This window comes from Cucurbita moschata, unplaced genomic scaffold (genome assembly GCF_002738365.1).
Source record: "Cucurbita moschata cultivar Rifu unplaced genomic scaffold, Cmos_1.0 Cmo_Scf00090, whole genome shotgun sequence".
In the NCBI taxonomy this organism is placed as follows: domain Eukaryota; kingdom Viridiplantae; phylum Streptophyta; class Magnoliopsida; order Cucurbitales; family Cucurbitaceae; genus Cucurbita; species Cucurbita moschata.
Window position 1 is genome coordinate 476,161 of NW_019268606.1, and position 27,444 is coordinate 503,604.

Genomic DNA, 27,444 nt, shown 5'->3' on the forward strand with positions numbered 1-27,444 from the left:
TTCGTCCTTGAATCAGAAAATCATCACCTACATCAAAAGAACTCAAGTTAGCAACATTGAAAGTAGAATGTGCTGAAAATTCTCTTGGAAGATCATTTTATATGCATTGTTATTAATTCTTTCAAGGACTTGATAAGGGTCATCCCCTCTTGGATGTAACTTTGTCTTCCTTTGAGATGGGAATCACTCCTTGTGAAAATGTTTTCAAACCCAGTTACCGGGTTGAAAAATGATTTCATTCCGTCCTTTGTTAATTCTTGAAGCAACATTGAAATTTTGTTTCTCAATTGTCTCCTTCCCCTCTTTATGCAATGTTTTAATCCCATTTGCCTTACTTGTGGCTGCTTTACTCACAAAAATATTAGAATGAATAGAAAGCAAATCAAGACGCGTAAGTGGATTTAATCCGTAAGCAACTTCAAGAAGAGAACAATGAGTGGCAAACATTCGTCCCAAGACTTAATATTCTTACAAATAATAGCCCTAAGCAATGGTCCTAATGTTCTATTAACCACCTCATTTTGCTTATTAATCTGAAGATGACATGTAGTTGAAAACAATAATTTGTTACCCAATTTATGACTTAATATTCTTATAAATAATAGCCCTAAGCAATGATCCTAATATTTTATTAACCACCTCAGTTTGCTCATGAATCGGAGGATGACATGTAGTTGAAAACAATAATTTGGTACCAAATTTATCCTGCCATACTTTCCAAAAGTGACTTAAAAATTTAACATCCCTATCTTTTTTTGTGTGCAGCAAACATTGGCAACATTGACTATAAAACTTATAAACATCATGCTTCATGGCAAAGGTCATATGGATCGTGATAAGCATTTTCTCCCATATCTTGGTTTCACTAACTAAAGTTTTCCAATAACTCCCAAACTTCATTACCTTATATAACCTCTTGGGATAAGGATTCATAGAACATTTCATAAAATAAGATCTACTGATGCATTTCATAGCATTTGAAGGTCATCTAGGTCATGAACCGAAGGTAAATTACCTTAGGGGCATTATGGTCATTTTACACCGTTTCTTGGTTTACCTACTTATCCTTATCCAATGACCACCAAGTTTCATATCTAACCTCAACATACTATAATATGCTCTGTATTAAAATTTTATAGGCAGCAGAGCTCATATAGTGGGTTATTTTAACGTTACTTAAATCTCGAGCTATTTGATCGGTTCAGGGTCTTAACTCACGGTTCTTTGGGTTTTTCTTTCATATATCCTTAATTCATACTTGGTTTAGGGTTCATATGAAAATCCAAGCGATTTCTACAAGTATTTCTTAACAAAAAGTCCAAGGTGGCTACTTGCCTCGTCGTCGACGTTTGGGACGTCCATTCTTGAGCTTCCAGTATCTGAATTACTTCAAATTTCCTTCCACGTACTTCTTATTGTGTCTAGTTTCTGAAACCACAAGACTTTCTATGAGAATCGATCTTGGAATGGGGTTAAAATTAAGAAAACCCGAGAAAAGGTCAAATTTTAAGTTGACTTGGACAGGTCGGTTGAACTAGCCATATCATCATTTTCTTCCTCTGAACAGGAAGAAGATGCACATTTTTCGCGTCTCCGCCATCTGAAACTCCGCCTGTACAACAACATTTACAGCGTTTCTCTCCTCGATTTCTTCGTGAAACTTAAAGATGTGTATTACAAGGAAGGGCTAGGGATTTATTTGATACCTTCTCGTGGATCGTAGCCTAAGATATTCGCTTCCAAAGTTCATCCAAAATCTGATTTATCGTTGGAGATAAAACAAAGGATTTCTTATTGGATAGCCGATTCTAGGGGTTTCAAGGCCCTATTTCTTCATTGAACCTCTTCCATATCCTTTCTTCAGGCTAAAGGAATTGGTTTGGAGGAACGTCTTTGAGTGTAAGACAATAATTTCCAAAAATCGTTATCGGTATGCAACTCACTCGAAAGGCCAGATTTTCGATCTCTTGGGTAGCTTGTTCTACGATGTTTCATCTCTCAATTCCTTCATCAAGTTTACTCAACTTCTTCCTCTGAAGCTAGAGGAATCCTTAATTTGAAGGAAAAGAGATCGTAGATAGGAATTCGACTCTTATCCCCAATTTAATTTCGAAACCTATTTCCTTCAATTCGACACGCTCTCGAGGTTATTTTTCTTTGTGGTCTTCTATGGAAGCATTCCTTGGAGGTGCAGAAACTGATTGGAATCATTCTTCCTCGACGAATCATCATGTATCCTTGGATTGGATATTTCAAGTTTTTCTTGAAGTTCTTCAATGGCTGATTGAATTTGGGGAATGGTTTCTAGGCACTTTCAACACTCTATTCCTTTATAGAACTTGTGGGTAATCTTGTTGAGAAACGGTAGGAATAAGTTTGAAGAGAAATGGTGGAGGATTGCTCTCGAATTTCGAAGAAATCTGAGAGTAAGAGACCCATAATTTAAATGCTTATAGTCTTCGATTGGGAGATCGACCTCTCTCGATTCTTATTCCGTATTGTTGCTCCTACTTTAGACTTTATAAGAGGAACTTAAACCAACATTGAGAGCTCCAGAATCTTCGTTATCTAGAAGTTTGAAGAGAAATGGTGGAGGATTGCTCTCGAATTTGGAAGAAATTTGAGAGTAGGAGACCCACAATCTAAACGCTTATTGCCTTCGATTGGAGGATCGACCTTTCTCGATTCTTATTCCGTATTGTTGCTCCTACTCCAGACTTTATAGGAGGAGCTTAAACCGACATTGAGAGCTCCAGAATCTTCGTTATTTAGAGATCGAACTTTCTGGATAATTTTTGGAGATATCGACTCCGATCATATCCTTACCGACCTTGGCTTTGAATACTAATCGTTGGATGTGATGATCCGTACGTGTTCGTTCTAGATCATATCAAATTTCGGAGGAAATCCGACGGTTGAAATTTGAGTTCGAAGGATTTTGCTTGGATGGTCACGGTAGATGCTCTGATTCTTATTAGAGTGGCATTTCTGTAATTATCCATTCTTCTAGGGGTATTTTGGTAATTTGCCACTTTTCGAATATTTTATTATTATTTTTCTCAAAAAATCCATAATTTTTCTTCAAATTCCTCATCACTTTTTGATCATTTTTCGCTTATTTTGGATTCTAGATAAGGAAATACAAATCGGGAAAGATTCTTGATAATTGATAAAATGACTTTTTTGCCCTTTTCATTTACTTTTTCCTTTCCAATCCTTTTTAGAAGGCCTTGAACTCCTTGAAATCACTTGGTACACGAGTTACTTGACTAAGTCCCTTTTTCTTGCTTAATCCTTTAATTTTTTTCCTTTCTATCCTTTGAGTCTTTCATGAGTGACTTATTCTTATGGGAGCTAATTTCCTTTATTTTTGGGGTGTTACATATACATACTCGTTACAAACACAAAATAAGAAGCAGACTCAAAAGAAGAACAAAAAATACTAGATTAAAAACAGAGGTTAGTCCATAGCCCACACTCTAAAGTCCGCTCTCATCCATGACCAACTCTTAGTTACTTGAGAAAAAATGATAAACATGGAGTGAGTAAAACTTAGTAAGTAGCCTACTAGTAGGTTCTTAATCACGACCTTAAGCTAGGATATTACTTCTTGTTATATTTTCAGGATCTTAGAACTTATAGGTCATCGTGTCATGTGTCATATACTGATCCTGAAAATCTTCCCCTAACCCCGACTTTAACCATAGAAGATGCCTTTCCTGCCCCATAACCTTCAATTTTCTCCCCATGAACACATGAGTGGTGTTGTCATAATCATGTAATCCTATTGGTAAATCGTGGTGCAGGACATCTCGTTTAGCTGTTGGGAAAGGTAGGCCTATCATAACATCCAGCTCATGATACATATTGCAGGACATCCTACCGAAAGAGAATACGGGCCTTTTAGTACACATCGTAATGCAGATAATGGTTACTTAGGGTATGGATCCTAGCAACTTATTTAGCATGCGCAACTTATTTAGCATGTTATTCACATAGTTCTAGGTACTTGGTACATGGATTATTGATGAACCTACGTTTATACATAATGTCATGGGTTAGGCTTTAGGAGTTGAGGTTTTAGCTTAGGAAAACATTAGAGGGTAACCTAATGTGCACTAATTCGTGTGAAAACCTACTAGCACTTTGAGAACCTCTTTCCTTCACCAAACTTATGGGTAAACTTATTTAGAAGTTGCAGGAACAAGTTTGGAAATGGTGGACTATAGTTCTCGAATTCGAGGTAAACCCATGAACACGATATCCCAAAACAAAAAACTTGTATCTCTCGATTGGGTACTCAATTAAGCTTGCTTCTTGCCCTTAATAGTCTACCCTAATTCATAATTTATAGACGGATTTTCCACTACCATTGAAACATCTAGAATTTCTATAATTTCATTCTTGATTTTTTCTGAATCTTCTGCTAGAAAAGTCTTCTCCAATTGAAGCCTTCCTTTTTAAAGCCCCTTGTAATTCTTATTCTATAAAAAATTTAATGATTCGGAAAGTTTATAAAAATTAGAAAAAGTACACTTTTCTCAATGTTTTTTCAAATTTACTTGTTCTTTGCTTCTAGATACAACCTAGTAGGAATTATAAACAGTCTCTTATTGGAGACCTTGAGTGTTGCAAATTCTCCTCTCCTTTGAAAACTTTCAGTCATCGAATATGCTTATTCTAAAATAGGTCAGGGTACGAGGTTCTTATTTGCCTTCTGTTTCCCAAGTTGTTTCTTCTACTCTATGATTCTTTCATAGGGCCTTAACAAGAAAGATTTCCTTGTTTCTCAATCATTTGACTTTCTTCTCTATTATTTGAATCGGGTCTCCTTTATACGTTAGGTCATCTCTCAAGAAGAGAGTTTCATGAGCCAGTACGTGTGAATGATCTAGGGTATACTTCTGTAGTATGGATACATGAAAGATATTATGTACTACAGACAAGTTTGGGCATTGCCCGATTCTATAGTTCATAGATCCAATCCTTTCTAATATCTCAAAGGGACGGATAAACCTAGGGCTTAGCTTCCCCTTTTTACCCTACCTGAGCACCCGTCTCATGGGGTGCTACCTTTAGGAATATATGATTCCCTACCTACAATTCCATGTCCTTGCGTCTTAGGTCTGCATAGCTTTTCTCTCCGCTTTGTGCGGTTTGTATCCTAGCTTTAATCTTTTGGACTGCGGCATTGGTAATTTGCACCACCTCTTGCCCAATAGTTGTCGTTTGCCCCCCTTCTTCCCAAAAGATTGGGGATCGAAATCTTCGTCCATAGAGAACCTCGTATGTGGCCATTTGTATGGTGGCTTGGCAACTATTATTATAAGCGAATTTCATAAGGGGAAGGTATTTATCCGAGGAAGCTGCAAAAGGCATCACATATACCCTCAACATGTCTTCCAATATTTGCTTGAGCATTTCTGTTTGACCATCTGTTTATGGGTGGAATGCCGTACTATAACTGCGTACCCAATGCCTTTTGTTGAATTTTCCAGAAGCGAGATTTAAATCTGGCATCTCTGTCTAATACTATTGCCTTTTGTTGAATTTCTAGAAGTGTACTTAATACCTTTACTAATGAATGTTCATTTTTAATGTTAGCAAGAGTAGCTCAGTTGGGAGATTGTTAGACTGAAGATTTGAAGGTCACACGTGTTTTATCCACGTTCAACGCACCTAATACAAGTTTATTACCTGACTATACAATCTAAAAACATAACTTGCTTATTCAATCTAAAATTAGTGATTATTTCTTTTTTAAACATAATGAATTAGCGTAAATACCTTTACTTATGAATTTTCATTTTTAATATTAGCGAGGATAGCTCTGTTGGGAGAGCGTCAGACTGAAGATTTGAAGGTCACGTGTTTGGTCTCCACGTTCACCGCACCTGATTCTAGTTGCATAACTCGACTATTCAATCTAAAATTAGTCATTATTCCTTTTTGAAATCTCAATGAATTATCTGAAATACCTAACCTGTTCTAGTTCATTGCACCTTATACAAGTTGGATAACTTGAATATCTTATTAAAAATTAGTGATTATTTCTATTTAAAATTTCAATGAATTAGCGAAAATACCTTTACTGATGAATTTTCATTTTTAACGTTAGTGTGGATAGCTTAGTTGAGAGAGCGTTAGATTAAAGATCTAAATGTCTCGTGTTTGATCCACGTTCACCACACATGGTTCACGTTGCACAATTTGACTATTCAATTTAAAATTAGTGATCATTTTTTTCTAAAATTTCAATTAATTAGCGAAAATATCTTTACTTAATAACTTTCATTTTTAATGTTAACAGGGATAGCTCAGTTTGGAGAACGTCGGATTTAAGATTTGAAGGTCACGTGTTCGATCTCCACGTTCACCACACTTGTTTCTATTTGCATAACCTGAATATTCAATAAAAATTTGTAATTATTTCTTTTTAAAATCTCAATGAATCAGCGAAAATATCTTTACTGATGAATTTTCATTTTTAATGATTGCGGGGATAGCTCAGTTGGGAGAGCGTCAGACTGAAGATCTGAAGGTCACGTGTTCTATCCACGTTCACCGCACTTTGTACACGTTGCATAATTTGACTATTCTTTCCAAAATTAGTGATTATTTATGTTTAAAATATAATTTATTTCTGTTAAAAATATAATGTATGTTGCATAACTTGACTATTCAATCTAAAATATGTGATTACTTTTTTTTTATGTTAGTTGGGATGGCTTAGTTGGGAGAGCATTAGATTGAATATTGGAAGGTCTTGTGTTCGATCTCCATTAATGAATTAGTGGAAATAGCTTTACTTGAATTTTTATTTTTAATGTTAGCAGGGATAACTCAAGTTGGGAGAGTGTCAAACTAAAGATTTGAAGATCAGTGTTTAATCTCCACGTTCACCACACCTGTTTCCATTTGCATAAGCTGACTATTCAATAAAAAATTGTTAGCAGGGATAACTTAGTTGGGAGAGTGTTATGTGTTTAATCTGAACGTTTGTTAGTAGGGATAACTCAGTTGGGAGAGTGTTACGTGTTTAATAGTGTTACGTGTTTAATCTGAACGTTCACCGCAAAAAATTGTTAACAGGGATAACTCAGTTGGGAGAGTGTTAAAATAAAGATTTGAAGGTCACGTGTTTAATCTCAACGTTCACCGCACCTGTTTCCATTTGCATAAGCTGACTATTGAATAAAAAATTAGTTATTATTTATTTTTTAAATTTCAATGAATAATTAATTAGCGGAGATACCGCACTTGGTTACATAAGTTCATTAAGTTTCACAACTTTATTCAATCTAAAATTAGTGATTATTTATTTTTAAAATATAAGGAATTAGCAAAAATACCTTATGATTTTTTTTTTTCAAATATTAGCGAAGATAACTCAGTTTTGAGAGCGTTAGATTGAAAATCTAAAGATCACGTGTTCGATCCACGTTCACCGCACCTGATTCACTTCACATAACTTGACTCGTGACTATTCAATTTAAAATTAGTGATCATTTTTTTTTTAAATATTAATGAATTAGCTAAATACCTTACTAACGAGTTTTCATTTTTAATGTTAACGGGGATAGCATAGTTGGGAGAGTGTCACTGTAGATCTCAAGGTCACGTGTTTGATCCACGTTCACCGCACCTGATTCAAGTTGACTAAGTTGCATAACCTGACTAATTAATCTAAAAGTAGTGATTATTGTTAAACGAACACGACTCTCCACAATGGTATGATATTGTCCACTTTGAGCATAAGCTCGCTCTCATGGCTTTGCTTTGGGCTTCCCCAAAAGGCCTCATCCCAATGGGGTTAGTATTCCTCACTTATAAACCCATGATCACACCCTATCACACCCTATCACACCCTATCACACCCTAAATTAGTCGATGTGGGACTTCCATCATCCAACACCTCCCCTCGAACAAAGTGCGCTCGACTCCTTTGGAGTCTTAGTCATTTTTTACTGCCTTCGAGGAGGGACTTCTCGAACAAAGTGCGCTCGACTCCTTTGGAGTCTTAGTCATTTTTTACTGCCTTCGAGGAGGGACTTAGCTCCTTTTCTTTTCGAGGCTCGACTCCTTTAGAGTCTTAGTCATTTTTTACTGCCTTCGAGGAGGGACTTAGCTCCTTTTCTTTTCGAGGCTCGACTCCTTTGGAGTCTTAGTCATTGGAGTCTTAGTCATTTTTTACTGCCTTCGAGGAGGGACTTAGCTCCTTTTCTTTTCGAGGCTCGACTCCTTTGGAGTCTTAGTCATTTTTTACTGCCTTCGAGGAGGGACTTAGCTCCTTTTCTTTTCGAGGCTCGACTCCTTTGGAGTCTTAGTCATTTTTGACTGCCTTCGAGGAGGGACTTAGCTCCTTTTCTTTTCGAGGCTCGACTCCTTTGGAGTCTTAGTCATTTTTGACTGCCTTCGAGGAGGGGCTTAGCTCCTTTTCTTTTCGAGGCTCGACTCCTTTGGAGTCTTAGTCATTTTTGACTGCCTTCGAGGAGGGGCTTAGCTCCTTTTCTTTTCGAGGCTCGACTCCTTTGGAGTCTTAGTCATTTTTGACTACCTTCGAGGAGGGGCTTAGCTCCTTTTCTTTAAGAGTTCTTTGTTCGATATTTGAGGATTTGAGGATTTACCAATCTATTGGCACGACTAAGTTTAGGGCATGGCTCTGATACCATGTTAAACGAACACGACTCTCCACAATGGTATGATATTGTCCACTTTGAGCATAAGCTCTCATGGCTTTGCTTTGGGCTTCCCCAAAAGGCCTCATCCCAATGGAGTTAGTATTCCTCACTTATAAACCCATGATCACACCCTAAATTAGTCGATGTGGGACTTCCATCATCCAACAATTATTTCTTTTTAAAATCTCAATGAAGTAGTGAAAATATCTTTACCGAAGAATTTTTATTTTTATTTTTAATGTTAGTGGGGATAGCTCAGTTTGGAGAGCGTCACTGAAGATCTCAAAGTCACGTGTTTGATCCACATTCACCCCACCTAATTCAAGTTGACTAACTTGCATAACCTAAATATTCAATCTAAAATGAGTGATTATTTCTTTTTAAAATTACTTGACTATTTAATAGTGATTATTTCTTTTTAAAATTTCAGAATTTTCATTTTCAATGTTACAGGGGATAAGCTTAGTTGGGAAACCGTAATATTGAAGATTTGAAGGTCACGTGTTCGTTCGACCTTCACCACACCTGATTCAAGTAGTATAACTTAGTTGGGAGAGTGTCAAACTAAAGATTTGAAGATCACGTGTTTAATCTCAATGTTCACCGCACCTGTTTCCATTTGCATAAGCTGACTATTCTATAAAAAATTAGTTATTATTTATTTTTTAAATTTCAATGAATAATGAATTAGTGGAGATACTGCACTTGATTGATTAAGTTGCATAACCAGACTAATCAATCTAAAATTAGTGATTATCTCTTTTTAAAATCTCAATGAAGTAGTGAAAATATCTTTACCCATGAATTTTTATTTTTAATGTTAGTGGGGATAGCTCAGTTTGGAGAGCGTCACTGAAGATCTCAAAGTCACGTGTTTGATCCACGTTCACCCCACCTAATTCAAGTTGACTAACTTGCATAACCTAAATATTCAATCTAAAATGAGTGATTATTTCTTTTTAAAATTACTTGACTATTTAATCTAAATTTAGTGATTATTTGTTTTAAAAATTTCAAAATTTTCATTTTCAATGTTTTAGGGGATAAGCTTAGTTGGGAGACCGTAATATTGAAGATTTGAAGGTCACGTGTTCGTTCGACCTTCACCACACTTGATTCAAGTAGTATAACTTACTATCTTATCTAAATTTAAAGATGATTTCTTTTTAAAATTTCAATGAATTAGGGTAACTAATTTTACCGAATGAATTTTCATTTTAATGTTAGTGTGGATAGCTGAATTGGGAGTGGGAGTGGGTTTGTAGATCTAAAGATATCGTGGATTCCTAATTCTTTATTTGACTATAAATGCTCTATAAGAATTCTTTATTTGAGTATAAATGCTCTATAAGACATTTAGTAAAATGACTCATTTTATTGCATGGAACAATAAATTGATGTTCCCGTAGAATTGTCAATACAATCTATTTTCAATGTTGCTAAGTTGAGTTCTTTTGATGTAGGTGATGATTTTTCTGATTTGAGGACGAATCCTTTTGAAGAGGGGGATGATGATAAGAATCATGGTGTTCCAACTGGACCAATTACACAACCCAAGACCAAGAAGATTCAAGCATTCATACTTCATCTACAAAATTGGATAGACTAGGTTCAACCATCAATTCATGTGTTACAAGCTGATTTGTTTGAGTAAAGACCATTTGGAGATTCAAAAGTAAATATTTGCATGGTTGAAGTAGTGGATGAAGTTGCAAGCATCATTTCATGAGTGGTTAGAAAACTTTATTTATTATTTTAATTTCATAAAGTTTGTAATTCTCAAATTGACTTCGTCTTCTGTGGAGATTTAAAGGGATCGAGATTAAATCACGGCCACTAACTTCATTTTTTAGGAGACTATAAATACCCACAAATTATGATGTAAAAGCATATTTGTGATCAATGAAATTGATCTCTAAAGTTGAGACGATCCCCCTTACAGAAATCTGAGCATATCTTTGTCATTTCTAAGTTTCATGCAATTCTTGTGGTAGATTGCTGAGTCATTCAATCAAGCCTTATCAAGTTCGATTGTGAAGTGATTCAATTTAGAAAAAGGTTCCAAATCTTGTTTCTCAATATTGGATCTCATCATCTAATTCTAGCCTTTATCTCTTGGTTGATCCAAATTTTGTATAAGAAGGTGTTAATTTCTTTAATACAAGGGTTCTTGCTTCTACAAAAGCTTGGCTCGTTGGGCTGAAGATTACGGTTGGTCTATCATCCTTCACTGGGATCTTCTATCCCCATGACCTTCTCTGATGCGATCATTCTTCTAACGCCGATGACAGTCCAGTTGTCGAGATTGGTAATGTGAGTTTGTAACCCATCCATTGAGGTTCTTGGAATGATTCTATAGCTTATCATTTCCATGTTGGGAGTTGGATCATGGGTCTTGGGCGAAGGAATCCTTGATTTACAGCCCTTTGAGTTGAAGGAAGTGTCATAAGGCTAATTTTTTTTTCAACTTTATTGATTTTTTTTAGTGATTTTATTTGAGCTCATCTCAATCATTTGAGCCTTGTTAGCGTTCAATAAGAGAGACCTTGGAAATAACCTGTAACTATTCAACTGGATTATCACATTAACAATTTGAATCAAATAAAGTGACATTAACCATTTGAATCACCTCAACCCCACTCGTTGAACGTGACCAAATGTCTATAACATAACACTAACAAAGGTACAAAGTAACACAAACAAAGGTACAAAGTAACACTAACAAAGGTACAAAGTTCATAAAAGTCTTTTTAATCTAAAATACCATTGAGCTTGACCATTATAGTGCCTCTCAAACGTAGGTAAAGTTTAAATTCGGGTCTCCTTGCCAAACTCACTCGGGGGCTCGTCTCAACCATGATGGTGTTCAACAAGAGAGACCTCGAAAATAGCCGGATTATCACATTAACCATTTGAATCACCTCAACCCACTTGTTGAAATTGAAACAAATATCTATAACATAACACTAACATAGGTACGATGTTCATAAAAGTCTTTTTAATCTAAGATACTATTGAACTTATCTATTAAAGTGCCCCTCAAAATGAGGTAAAGTTTAAATATAATTGGTGATAAAAGATGAAACTATAAAATAAAAAGAAATAAGAAAATAATATTCAATTTCAGAGAATCAAACCAGAATCTCCTAGGTGAAAGCCAAATATCCAAACCTTTTCACAACTATGAATTTTTGGTGTAGTTGTCCTAAAGTCTTTTGTCTAATCGCTCAAGAGTTTTACTATGTTATTTTGGGTAATGTCTAACTCTTTGACACGTCCTTTCATGTGCGTGATAGAGTTCTCAGAGTTACCGCGACGTTTCGAGCTGTTCGATTGTGTGGCTCTTTCTTCAAAAGGGTCAACATTAAACGTCAGGTCTTTGATTGGCAACCCATCCAGAGGAGCGTCGATTGCATCGATTCCATCAACAGTCTTCCCATTTGTTTATGGTGCATTACCCATTTTTTATACCATTCACCTTCGAGCGCCACCATAGTTTTGCATCATCCATGAGATGCATTGCGACCAACGTAACTCTTAGGTCCTATGAGCAAGTTCCAATAACCTTCAAGTATTGTTCTACATAAAAAATAAAGAACTTGGCTTGAGGTGTGGTTCTCTATAGCCTAACTTGTCAAACTCACTCAGGTGCTCATCTCAACCATGATGTCGTTCAACAAGAGAGACCTCGAAAACGACTAGATTATCGCATTAACTATTTGAATCACCTGCTCATCTCAACTATGACGTCGTTCAATAAGAGAGACCTCGAAAACGACTAGATTATCGCATTAACCATTTGAATCACCTGCTCATCTCAACCATGATGTCGTTCAACCAGAGAGACCTCGAAAACGACTGGATTATGGCATTAACCATTCGAAATTGAACAAAACATCTATAACATAACTCTAATAAAGGTACGAAGTTCATAGAAGTCTTTTTAATCTAAGATAGAAACTGTAAAATAAAATGAAATAAGAAAATAATATTCCATGGACGAGAATCGAACCCAAGTCTCCTAGGTGAAAGCCAAATATCTTGACCACTAAACAACAATTGAATTTTGGTGTAGTTGTCCTGAAGAGTTTTAACATGATCTTTTCTTAATATCTTACTCTTCGACACGTCCTTCCCTGTGTGTGTTAGAGTTCTCAGAGGTACCGCGACGTTTCGAGCTGTTCGATTGTGTGGCTCTTTCTTCAAAAGAGTCAACATCAAATGTTAGGTCTTTGATTGGCAACCCATCCAGGGGAGCGTCGATTGCATCGATTCCATCAACGATCTTCCAAGGAGTTTATGGTGCATGACCCATTTTTTATACCATTCACCTACGAGCACAACCATAGTTTTGCACCGTCCATGAGATGCATTGTGGCTAACGTAACTCTCAGGTCGTATGAGAAAGTTCCTGTGGCCCTCAACTCTCAGGTCGTATGATAGAGTTCTTAGAGCTACCGCGACATTTCGAGGTGTTCGATCGTGTGGCTTTTTCTTCAAAAGAGTCAACATCAAATGTCAGGTCTTTAATTGGCAACCCATCAAGGGGAGCGTCGATTGCATCAATTCCATCAACGGTCTTCCCATGAGTTTATGGTGCATGATCCATTTTTTATATCATCCACCTTCGAGCGCCACCATCCATGAGATGCATTGTGGCCAACGTAACTCTTAGGTCCTATGAGCAAGTTCCTGTAACCTTCAAGTATTGTTCTACGTCAAAAATAAAGTTTTTTAATTCCTTAGCATCCCGGTTCCCATTTAAGGGTTTGTGTTTTTGGATTTTCAGTTTGTTAAGCCCAACATGACCTTGACTTAGAGTGTGGTTCTCTATGACCCTCCTTGGCAAACTCATTCTATTGCTCTCTTAGTCATCTCAGCCATGATGGCGTTCAACAAAAGAGACCTTGAAAATGACCGAACATCACATTAACCATTTGAATGACCTCAACCTCACTTGTTGAAATTGAACCAAATATCTATTACATAACACTATTAAAGGTTCAAAGTTCATAAAAGTCTTTTTAATCTAGGATACTATTGAACTTGACCATTATAGTGCCTCTCAAACCAAGTTCATAAAAGTCTTTTAAATTTAAGATACTATTGAACTCATCCATTATAGTGCTTCTCAAACCTAGGTAAAGTTTAAATATAATTGGTGACAAAAGATGAAACTATAAAATAAAAGAAATAAGAAAATAAAATTTCATTGTCGAGAATCAAACTCGGGTCTCCTCGATCTAAGCCAGATCTTCTGTGTAATGTCTAACTCTTCGACACGTTTTTTTATGTGTGTGATAGAGTTCTTAGAGCTACCTCAACATTTCTTGTTGTTCAATCCTGTGGCTCTTTCTTCAAAAGAGTTAACATCAAACATTAGGTCTTTGATTGGAAACCCATCCAGGGGAGCGCCGATTGCTTCAATTCCATCAATGGTCTTCACATGATTTTTTGGTACATGACAAGTTTTTTATACAATTCACCTTCAAGCGCCACCATAGTTTTGCATCGTCCATGAGATGCATTGTGGGCCAATGTAACTGTCAGGTCCTCTGAGCAAGTTCCTATAGTCTTGAAGTATAATATCAAAACATATTAACGTATTTGATATGTCAAATATTAAAATAATTGATGTGTATCATAAACATTAAATAAAAATATATATTTGAAATTTGAATGAGATTCATAATAATTAAATATATATTATGATATTCTACGACATTTTAATATTATTTAAATAAGATATTATATCTTAATGTATTAGGTATTCAAATATATAATTTGACAAAAATTATCACGAGTTCACTATAAATAGAACCCTAGGGTTAAGTCAAAAAGCATCCAACACTAAATATTGTGACATTTTAGGTGATATTTTGCCGAGGAAGCTGATAAGGTCTTCAAAGAGCATGTAACTAGAAATTCTAATACTGGTAATTAACTACAAACCTTTGAATAAGGGTTTAGAATAAATAAGATATCCAATCCAAAACAAAAATGATTTGATAAAAAGAATTTAGAGTCAAATGTTTTTATAAAATCCGACATGAAATTGGAATTTCGGAAAATTCTAATTTCCATAAAGGACAAATATAAAATAGCATTTAATTTCCAATTTAGAAAATATGAGAGGAACGTCATGCCATTTAGGCTAAAAAACGCTCCATCCGAATTTCAGAAGATTATGAATGATATTTTCAATCCTTTCAAAAAATTTCGATACTTTTATTGATGATGTGTTATATTTTCTAAAACCATTAAGATCAACACTTTAAACATCTACATACATTCATTAATGTAATCAAAAGAAATCAGCTAGTTGTGTCCATACCCAAAATCAAATAATATCAAACTCCGTTTTCTTGGATTTTAAATTTATTTGAGCCTTATTAAAACCCATCCAATGGTCTTTGTCTTAAACTTTGGTGATGACGTGTCCTAGAAAAGCCTTATTAACCAAGTCTCTCTTCTCTCCTCTGTCTTCTCAAACTTATACTAATTCAACAAATCAAATGCATAGACTCAAAAGTTCAATTACCTATAAAAAAAAGTTGAAAACACCTTGTGAAAGTCTGTAAGGATACTACGACCTCTAGCTTTGCAAAATCCAGCGTTGTTGTCGCTTATCAAAATCGCTACCAAAATAAAGTTTAACAATTGATTCTATGGTGTAGTGGTTAGCACTTTCGACTTTGAATCTAACGACCTGTGTTTAATTCCCGATAGGTAATCCACCAATTTATACAAAATTGGTCCATAGCCGATTTGGTAGGTTCACTTTTGGACCGATAATCTGTAGAAGGGGTCACTAAGGTTGAGATTATACAAAATGGGTCCATAGCAAAATGTTAGAGCATTTGATTGCAGATCAAGACATCACTAATTCGAACCTAGTTGGGTCCTTCTATCTTGGATAGAAATTTGTTACACTTTTTGGACGGACAGTATGTTAAGGGGTCACTAAGGTTAAAATCCTACAAAATTGATCCATGGCTCCGTGGTAGAGAATTTGACTGGTCACCCGTTTGAACTTGGTTGGGCCCTTTTATTTTGGACAGACACTTTTTACACTTTTGGACTGACACTCTGTAGAAGGGGTCACTAAGGTTGAAATCATGCAAAATGGGTCCATAGTTCAGTGGTAGAGCATTTGACTGCAGATTAAGAGGTCATCAATCGAATACTTTGTTCGATTTACTCCCGACCACCGAGTGTCTAAAGGAAAAGAAATAAGAATAATTACCGATTTCAAACCTTATTCCAAAGTCCTCCACCACATAGAACCATGTACTTAGAACCTAAAGGTCACTATTCTCGGTCAAGAACCAAGAAATCATTAAGAAAAGACTGTGGTATCCAAGCACCCACTTACTGAGTCAACTTACGCTACTTACTGAGTCTTGTACTCACTCCATGTTTTCCATATCTTTCATGTAACTAAGAGTAGTTGCCCTAGACAAACAACACCTACTATTTTTGATGTTTTAAAATGATTTTTTTTTAACATTTCCCTTATTTTGTACTATGAACCTATAAACTCTATATTGAATATAATGTAAATATATATGTTCATTATATTTTAATTCTTTTTTTATTTCGAGAAAATATTTTACTTTGTTTTCAACCTCTTTTAACTTGCAATCCGTGCTTTTAGAACCCACCTAAAATGGGTCATGACTTCCTTCTTGTTTTCACTTCTCCTAAATCTATAAAATGTCTCCTATTTTTACTCATTTTCTCTTCTCTTAAATATCAAAATCTTAAATAAAAGGAAGAGCTCTCTAAAATATTCTTTTTTGCCCCTAAGGGTTAAGAAAGCATCTTAAGGCTAGTTTCACATAGTATCATTGTCTTTGAGATAACAAATCTTTTCTATTTTATCTAAATTTTTTAAATATGGGTTCATTTCCAAATGCATGCTAACACCCTTATTGTTGAATAAATGACATAAAACTAGTTTTACATAGTAATGTTGCCTTTTGCTCCTATTGGTGGAAGGATAATAGGGTAGTTTTAAGCGTGACAACCAAACTAATTTCTTTTTAGTTAAAAATTAGAATTATAACAATCTGCCTAAAACCCTCATACTAATTTTGCTTCATTTCTAAATGCAGGCAGACAAAGTAGAAAAACGAAAATAGGTAAATTGTAAACTCAAACATTTCAAAGAAATAAATAAGTTTTTGATGGTATCAATGCTAACTAGAAAACAATCAACCAAATTTATTCAAACATAGAAAACTTCATGTCTCCATCTTGTAAAGCCAATAAACCAAATGGCCTAATATAGTAGAGAAATAAAAAAATGTTACCCTCATCTATGTTGTGCTGTGCCATAAGTGATCAATGGATGTTGACTTTGACCAATTCCTACTATTTTTTTTTCTATATTTTAAAACTATTTTAAGCACTTTTCTCTTGTACTCCTTATAATTTTACCTTTTAAGGTTGTAAATACATTTGCACTGGTCACTATTATAATTATCAGTCAACCGAGTTAAGTGGAAATAAATTTTGAAGATGAAATTAAAGTATTAATTTTGATGTCATCTTTACCTGAGTTTTGGGATTATTGTTATTAATGAGATTCAATCTAATGCCATTAGTAACTCACAATGATAATATTCAAAATACTCGACAAAAAAGAATGGTCAACATAAGATATTTGAAACAAATAAATATTTTGTCCTCTATGATATATCAAATCACTCATTTGAAAATCCTTAATAATAAATCTGAAGTTTTACATCTTTTATAGAGAAAAGTTCCTTGAATAGAAGTCTTATTAGATACTTCTAAGCATTTAGAGATCAACTAGACACAAAGCTAAACATTCTAAAAAAATTAGGGGTTAAACTTTTAAGTTAACGTAATTTAAGAAACTTATGATTTTTATACTATCAAGAGTTTAATTGAGCTAGGTCGATTCAATCTAGTGGACTCAAGAATTGAACCGAACCAAACCAACTAGTTAGTAACATGATTTAGTGGAAGCATTTTCACGCAAAGTAGAAGCAATAATGGAGGGTTTGAAATAATATAGTTTTCACTCCTTGTTTCTCGAGTGAATATTGAAATAATATAGTTTTCATATTAAGTTTTGCATGGAAGAAAGAAAGCCTGGGATGTAAAGTATTATGTTAATTTGTTTGCAATATACAACCATATATAAATTAACTATAAGAAATATATATAATTACATGTTCTCCAAGAGCTTCAATCAACACGGGAGGGTTGCAACCACTCTAAAGGTGCTCAAGATCCCAATGAGTTAGATAAAATAGCTCTAGAACTTTGAATCCAATAACTTGAGTTTGACTCGTGTTAGGATCTCTTTTCTTGTGGAATCTACATAAAATAGGAAAATCATTCCAAAAATAAATTTTTACAAAGGGTTCTATGGTGTAGTGGTTAGCACTTTAGTCTTTGAATCCAATGACTTGGGTTCAACTCCCGATAGGAGCTTTTTAAGAAAAATGACCTTGATGCGAAAACACAGAAGAAGGAATGACAACACAAGACCCTTTTTAAAACAAAAGGGTGTTACTCAACTTCTTCCTCTGAAGGTAGACGAAACCTATTTCCTTCAATTTGGCATGCTTTCGAGGTTATTTTTCTTCGTGGTCTTCTATGGAAGCATTCCTTGGAGGTGCAGAAACTGATTGGAATCATTCTTGCTCGACGAGTCATCATGTATCCTCAGATTGAATTTTCAAATTTTTCTTGAAGTTCTTCAATGGCGGATCGTATTATTGCTCCTACTCCAGACTTTTTAGGAGGAGCTTAAACCGACATTGACTGTGCGTGTTCGTTCTAGATCATATCCAATTTCGGAGGAGATCCGACGGTTGAAATTTGAGTTCGAAGGATTTTGATCGGATGGTCGCGGTAGATGCTCTGATTCTAATTAGAGTGCCATTTCTATAATTATCCATTCTTCTAGGAGTATTTTGGTAATTTGACACTTTCCCAATATTTTATTATTATTTTTCTCGAAAAATCCATAATTGTTCTACAAATTCCTCATCCCTTTTATTTTTTTTTTATCATTTTTCCCTTTTTTTTAATCTCTAGATTCCTTCTAGATAAGGAATTACAAATCTTTCCAATCCTTTTCAAAATGCCTTTTAACTCCTTGAAATCACTTGTAGGTACACGAGTTACTTGACTAAGTCCCTTGTTCTTACTTAATCCTTTAATTTTTTTTTTCCTTTCTATCATTTGGGTCTTTCATGAGTGGCTTATTCTTATGGGAGCTAATTTCCTTCATTTTTTAGTGTTACATATACATACTCGTTACAAACACAAAATGAGAAGCAGACTCAAAAGAAGAACAAAAAAATACTAGATTAAAAACAGAGGTTGGTCCATAGCCCACACTCCAAAGTCCGCTCTCATCCACGACCAACTCTTAGTTACTTGAAAAAAACTGATAAACATGGAGTGAGTAAAACTTAGTAAGTAGCCTATTAGTAGATTCTTAATCGGGACCTTAAGCTACGATATTAGCTCTTGTTATGTTTTCAGGATCTTATACTGATCTTGAAAACCTTCCCCTAAAATAACCTTCAATTTTCTCCCCATGAACACAATTTTCTCTCCATCTATCCTTTTTTAAACACTTTTGAAAGTTAAAAGAGTAGTTTTGAAGCTTTTTTTCTTTTTTTTTTGAAAATTCAACCGTATGTTTTTTCTTAATTATGAGTATTTTTTTTAAATAAAGTGCAAAGTTCAATGGTATTTTTATTGATTAAGTTAATATTAATTTTATTAAAATAAGGAAATATTGAATAGAAATAAAATAGTAATAACGAATAGTTTCTTTTGGAGATGCGAGGTATCGATCCCCGTATCTCTCGCATGCTACATTCCTACGATTTTACATCAAAAAACTCTAAACTTTCTATCAATATTGAAAATGAAAAACTATCCCCACTGATTATGTCGTAAATAAGGAAAAATTTAAAAGAACTAATATATTTAGTAATTGTTTCCTTTGTTGATGCATGGTATCGATCCTAGTATTTCTCAATGGGATGCAAACGCTCTACCATCTAAGCTATATCCTCAAGATTCTTACGTCACAAAATCCTAAACATCTCGTCATTAATAATAGTGAAAATAAAAAAATAATGCTATTTATTACGTCATAAATAAGGAAAAATTGAATAGAAATAAAATACTAATAACGAATAGTTTCTTTTGGAGATATGGTGTATCAATCCGATCCCCGTACCTCTCGCATGCTAAGCAAGCAATCTACCATCTAAGCTACATTCCCACAATACTTATATTAGAAAATCCTAAATGTCCCGTCATCAAATGTAGTGAAAATGAAAAAATATCTCTGCTAATTATGTCATAAATAAGGAAAGGTTGAATAGAAGTAAAATATTAATAACAAATAGTTTCTTTTGAAGATGCGGGATATCCCCTTACCTCTGGTATGTTAAATGAGCTCTACCATCTAAGCTACATCCCCACAATTCTTGCATCACAAAACCCTAAATTTTCCATCATCAATAATAGTGAAAATGAAGAAATTTCGCTACTCAACCTGTCATGAATAAGGAAAAATTGAAAAGAGATAATTTTCAATAATATATTGAATAATAGATAGTTTTATTTTGAAGATGCGTGGTATCTATCCCCGTACCTCTCGCATGCAAAGCAAGCGGTCTATCATTTGAGCTACATGCCCCTAGCAAAATGCCTAGTAGTAATGGAGTCTAACCCAACGATCATTCAGACAAACATCCATCAACCAAGAGGGGTGAAAATGATGACGATAGTACAGTTGAGAAAGAATCTTAGCCATGATGAATCTACACTTGCTTCCATTGTTGTATTTGAAAAGGGGGAGCTCAAGTGTGCCAATCTCAATAAAAACTTTATTGCCACTACATGAACACCACGACCCAAAACAAGAAGGTCAGATATTGGGTTTAACCCCACCAAGAGAGATAAATCACAAGATTAGTTTTATGTCGCCTACCACAAATAGATGTCATGCGACTCACCTTGAGCTAGTTGAATTCTACAAATAGTAAAATGGCATGTTCACAGTCGGGTTTATTTGACCTGTAAAGGCTCTTGTCAGTGATCACTCAAATGCTTGGCAAAGACACCAAGCCAACACCTCTACTGAAGAAGGGAGACAAAAACAAACCACTAAAGCAACACATGTTCACGCAAAAATACCATCCAAACGGATGAAGAGAAGGGTCGACCACGATAATTTCAAAGCAAATAGAGAGTTATGATAAGTTTAGGTCAGATCAACTTTGATTTCAAAACAACAAGAACCAAAGACTAGTGCGAAAATTCTATGGACTAGTCGAAGTTGTCCACAAGATTAAGAAGACATCATATAGGATCCAATTGCTCCTATGGATATAGACTAACCCTGTTGTCCACGTCAGCAACTTGAAACATTATTATTCTGACCAAGAAAACATCAAGTAAAAGCAGGTGGTATGACGTCATGAAAAGAAGAAATTGTTTCAAGCGAAGAAAGTAGGAAAGATATCAACAGAGAAGACTTGAATTGTTAACAAACCGAGAAGTGATTTTCAACAACTTGAAAAGACTCCCATGCATTCCTTTGGAATAGATATGTTAAAAATTAGGCCCATTTGATAACTATTTTGTTTTTTTTTTTTTTTTTTTCAAAATTATGTGTTTTATCCTTTTATAAAAAATAAAAATAAAAAGAAAAGAAAACATTTGAATTTTAAGCAAAATTTCACACCCAACTAAGTTTTTGAAAAATATTTTTGTTTATTTATTTTTTGTTTATTTTAATTTTCCAAACCTAGATTGATTTGGAGGCTAGTTTTCAAAAACTACTTCTTTGCTACAATTGAACAATATTTATATTGTAAAATGGGATTAACTTCCTTTATGTTGTAGTTTCTTTTTATTACTATGTTTACTTCTATCTCATGTTACTCCATTTGTATTTACTTCGTTTTATACAATAGTTCACCGTAATTAATAATCCATGTGCTTAATACATTCCCTACAAAAATAAACTTGTTTGTGTCATGATAAATTACAATGAATACGGGGAAATGAAATTCCAAAAATAAGTAGAAGGTTGAGAATTTCACTCAACCACACAATTTCAAAGCGTGACTACATGGCTCACATGCAAATGATGCTCGGATTTTGAAGGGGAACTTCTCAACTTGAGAGATCAATTTCATTCATCACAAATCTGATTTTTACATAATAATTTGTAGGTATTTATAGTCTCCCACAAAAGAAGTTAGTGGCCCGGATTTAATCTCGATCCCCTTAAATCTCCAAAAAAACAAACTAAGTCAATTTGACAATTCTACCCTTACAAACTTTATGAAATTAAAAATAAATAAAGTTTTCTAACAACCCATGTAATGATGCTTGCAACTTCATTTGCTCCTTCAACTGTGTAAATATTCACTTCTGAAGCTCCAAATGGTCTTTCCTCAATCGAATAAGCTGTAACACATGAAATAAGCTTCTATAATTATCCATTCTTCTAGGAGTATTTTGGTAATTTGCCACTTTTCCAATATTTTATTATTATTTTCCTCGAAAAATCCATAATTGTTCTATAAATTCCTCATCTTTTTTTTTTATTTATCATTTTTCCCTTTTTTTTAATCTTGAGATTCCTTCTAGATAAGGAATTACAAATCTTTCCACTCCTTTTCAAAAGGCCTTTTAACTCCTTGAAATCACTTGTACTTACACTAGTTACTTGTTCTTAATCCTTTAATTTTTTTTCCTTTCTATCCTTTGGGTCTTTCATGAGTGGCTTATTCTTATGGGAGCCAATTTCCTTCATTTTTGGGGTGTTACATATACATACTCATTACAAACACAAAATGAGAAGCAGACTCAAAAGAATAACAAAAAATACTAGATTAAAAACAGAGGTTAGTCCATGGCCCACACTCCAAAGTCCGCTCTCATCCACGACCAACTCTTAATTACTTGAAAAATAATGATAAACATGGAGTGAGTAAAACTTAGTACGTAGCCTACTAGTAGGTTCTTAATCGCGACCTTAAGCTAGGATATTACTTCTTGTTATGTTTTCAGGATCTTATACTGATGTTGAAAACCTTCCCCTAAAATAACCTTCAATTTTCTCCCCATGAACACAATTTTCTCCCCATCTATCTTTTTTTAAACACTTTTTAAAGTTAAAGAGTAGTTTTGAAGTTTTTTTTTTTTGAAAATTCAACCGTTTTTTTTTAATTATGAGTATTTTTTTTAGATAGTGCAAAGTTCAATGGTATTTTTATTAATTTAGATTATAATGAAAAAAAAATAATACAAATTTTTGTTGACTAAGTTAATATTAATTTTATTAAAATATATAACTAATCCTGAAAAGTTAAAATACATAAAGTGCAAAGTTCAGTGGATATTACTTCTTGTTATGTTTTCTGGATCGTAGAAATTAGAGGTCATCGTGTCATGTATCATATACTGATCCTGAAAACCTTCCCCTAGAATAACCTTCAATTTTCTCCCCATGAACACATGAGTGTGTCGTCATAATCATGTAATCCTACTGGTAAATCGTGGTGCAGGACATCTCGTTTAGCTGATGGGAAAGGTAGGCCTATCATAACATCCAGCTCATTATACACATTGCAGGACATCCTACCTAAAGAGGAATAGGGGCCTTTTAGTACACATCGTAATGCAGATAATGGTTACTTATGGGTATGGATCCTAGCAACTTATTTAGCATGTTATTCACATAGTTTTAGGTACTTGGTACATGGATTATTGATGAACCTAGGTTTATACATAATGTCATGGGTTAGGCTTTACGAGTTGAGGTTTTAGTTTAGTAAAACATTAGAGGGTAACCTAACGTGGACTAATTGGTGTGAAAACCTACTAGCACTTTGAGGACCTCTTTCCTTCACCAAACTTATGGGTAAACTTATTTAGAAGGTGTAGGAACAAGTTTGGAAATGAATAGTGGACTATAAATCTCGAATTCGAGGTAAACCCATGAACACGATACCCCAAAACAAAAAACTTGTATCTCTCGATTGGGTACTCGATTAAGCTTGCTTCTTGCCCCTAATAGTCTACCCTAATTCATAATTTATAGACGGATTTTCCACTACCATTGAAACGTCTAGAATTTCTATAATTTCATTCTTGATTTTTCTGAATTTTCTGGCAGAAAAGTCTTCTCCAATCAGAGCCTTCCTTTTTTAAGCACCTTGTAATTCTTATTCTATAAAAAATTTAATGATTCCGGAAGTTTATAAAAATTAGAAAAAGTACCATTTTCTCAATGTTTTTTCAATTTTACTTGTTCTTTGCTTTTAGATACGACCTAGTAGGGATTATACACTGTCTCTTATTGGAGACCTTGAGTGTTGCAAATTCTCCTCTCCTTTGAAAACTTTCAATCATCGAAAGTGTTTATTCTAAAATAGGTCAGGGTACAAGGTTCTTATTTGCCTTCTGTTTCCCAAGTGGCTTCTTCTACTCTATGATTCTTCCATAGGACCTTGACAAGAGAGATTTCCTTGTTTCTCAATCATTTGACTTTCTTGTCTATTATTTGAATCGGGTCTTCTTTATACTTTAGGTCATCTCTCAAGAAGAGAGTTTCATGAGCCAGTACATGCGAACGATCTAGAGTATACTTCCGTAGTATGGATACATGAAAGATATTATATGTTCTGCAGATAAGTTTGGGCATTGCCCGATTCTGTAGGCCACAGATCCAATCCTTTCTAATATCTCAAAGGGACGGATAAACCTAGGGCTTAGCTTCCCCTTTTTACCCTACCTGAGCACCCCTCTCATGGGGTGCTACCTTTAGGAATATATGATCCCTTACCTACAATTCCATGTCCTTGCGCTTTAGGTCTGCATAGCTTTTCTCTTGGCTTTGTGCGGTTTGTATCCTAGCTTTAATCTTTTGGACTGCGGCGTTGGTAATTTGCACCAGCTCTGGCCCAATAGTTGTCATTTGCCCCCCTTCTTCCCAAACGATAGGGGATCAAATTCTTCGTCCATAGAGAACCTCGTATGTGGCCATTTGTATGGTGGCTTGGCAACTATTATTATAAGCGAATTTCATAAGGGGAAGGTATTTATCCGAGGAAGCTGCAAAAGGCATCACATATACCCTCAACATGTCTTCCAATATTTGCTTGAGCATTTCTGTTTGACCATCTGTTTATGGGTGGAATGCCGTACTATAACTGCGTACCCAATGCCTTTTGTTGAATTTTCCAGAAGCGAGATTTAAATCTGGCATCTCTGTCTAATACTATTGTCTTTTGTTGAATTTCTAGAAGTGTACTTAATACCTTTACTAATGAATGTTCATTTTTAATGTTAGCAAGAGTAGCTCAGTTGGGAGATTGTTAGACTGAAGGTTTGAGGGTCACACGTGTTTTATCCACGTTCAACGCACCTAATACAACTTTATTACCTGGCTATACAATCTAAAAACATAACTTGCTTATTCAATCCAAAATTAGTGATTATTTCTTTTTTAAACATAATGAATTAGCGGAAATACCTTTACTTATGAATTTTCATTTTTAATATTAGTGGGGATTGCTCTGTTGGGAGAGCGTCAGACTGAAGATTTGAAGGTCACGTGTTTGATCTCCACGTTCACCGCACCTAATTCTAGTTGCATAACCCAACTATTCAATCTAAAATTAGTCATTATTCCTTTATGAAATCTCAATGAATTATTGGAAATACCTAACGTGTTCTAGTTCACCACACCTTTCAATTAATTAGCGAAAATACCTTTAGTGATGAATTTTCATTTTGAACGTTAGTGTGGATAGCTCAGTTGTGAGAGCATTAGATTGAAGATGTGAAGGTCTTGTGTTCGATCCACGTTCACCACACATGGTAAAAATTTTAATTAATTATCGGAAATATCTTTTACTTAAAAACTTTCACTTTTATGTTAGCGAGGATAGCTCAGTTGGAGAGCGTCAGATTTAAGATTTGAAATTCACGTGTTCTGATCTCCACGTTCACCGCACCTGTTTCTATTTGCATAATATTCAATAAAAAATTAGTCATTATTTCTTTTTAAAATCTCAATGAATCAGCAAAAATATCTTTACTGATGAATTTTCATTTCTAATGATTGCGGGGATAGCTAGTTGGGAGAGCGTCAGATTGAAGATTTGAAGGTCATGTGTTCGATCCACGTTCACCGCACTTGGTTCACAATTTTTTATGTTTAAAATATAATGAATTAGTGGAAATACCGTCACGTTTTTCTTATGTTATCTGGGATGGCTTAGTTGGGAGATGATTTGTATTCATCGCAACTATCGTGAATTAGTGAAAACACCGTCACGTTTTTCAATCTAAAACATGTGATTATTCATTTTTTATGTTATCTGGGATGACTTAGTTGGGAGAGCATTAGATTGAATATTGGAAGGTCTTGTGTTTGATTTGCATCTTGTGTTTAAGGTCTTGTTTTTTATTTGCATTCATCGCACCTAGCTTTACTTATGAATTTTTATTTTTAATGTTAGCAGGGATAGCTCATTCATTTTTTATGTTATCTGGTATGGCTTAGTTGGGAGAGCATTAGATTGAATATTGGAAGGTCTTGTTGCTAAGGATATTTAGTAATAAATTATACTTTCTCGTATATATTATATTTGATATTTTATTATAAGGCAAATATCTAATATTTGCCTTATTACTAAGATATCTTTCCATTTATTGTTATTTCTATTTATTACTATTTCCATATCCTTGTAATTTATTTGATTATAAATAAGATAACTTTCACACCATTTAGGTGTGGTGAATTAATCAAACATTCTCGTGGTATTAGAGCCATTTTGGTTTAGCAACCCGGATTCTTTCTTTTCAATGGCTTTTGAAATCTTCTACTGTTCTTCACCACCACTGTTGTTTTTGACGCCGCAGGGGCAGTCGTCATGGCTGCCACATGCAGAGCCGATTGATTATTCTTCGGCTCCACCCTTTTGACCTCCAAATCATCCTTTGCCATACTCTGTACATACAACCTCACCTTTTCCAAACATAGCCTCTTTCATTTTCTTCCCAATTTTCCCTTCATCCTTCACAAAAACCCTAATCTTAGGATCTTCATCAGCATTCCTCTTCGAAAATATACAGAATCTCAATAAGCCCATCGACCTTCTGCAGAGATTTACCTTTGGAATCTGGGCGCCGCACTGGCATCTTCGCCAACCAAGTTGCCACCGCCCTTCTCGCCAAAATTGGCTCCTTCGCCCCAATGTGGCGACTCTTCCAGCTGCCCTTCTCGCCAAAATTGGCTCCTTCGCCCAATGTGGCGACTCTTTCGGCTTCAACATTGTCTTTGTCCCTTGCTCTAGGTTTCCTCTTCTACTTCTTGGGGTTAAACATATTCTCACCAGAGCCAAGGCAGCATCGTCGCTAAGCGACAATCCCTCTTCATGGGTTAGACATATTCTCGCCGAAGCCAAGGCAGCATCGCCGCTAAGCAGCAATCCCTCTGCAATTTTCGATGGCCAAGAAAGTGTTTCTCTACGCCTCCTCTGAACCAGGTTGTTGACATCTTCACGAAAAGTGTTTCGCAACCTCTTTGAATTTTTCAGATCCAAGCTTCACGTTCGTTCAAATCTGACGCTCAGCTTGCGGTGGGGTGTTAAGGATATTTAGTAATAAATTATACTTTCTCGTATATATTATATTTGATATTTTATTATAAGGCAAATATCTAATATTTGCC

The 27,444-nt window shown here is 34.9% G+C and overlaps 1 non-coding gene and 1 pseudogene across 1 annotated transcript; one reads left to right on the forward strand and one right to left on the reverse strand.

Moving 5' to 3' along the window:
- LOC111439302 overlaps positions 1–27,444 on the reverse strand; it is a 75,746-nt pseudogene that overhangs the window by 11,295 nt on the left and 37,007 nt on the right.
- On the forward strand, positions 6,497–6,569 carry TRNAF-GAA. The gene has a single exon. It is a non-coding gene; the product is annotated as a tRNA-Phe (tRNA).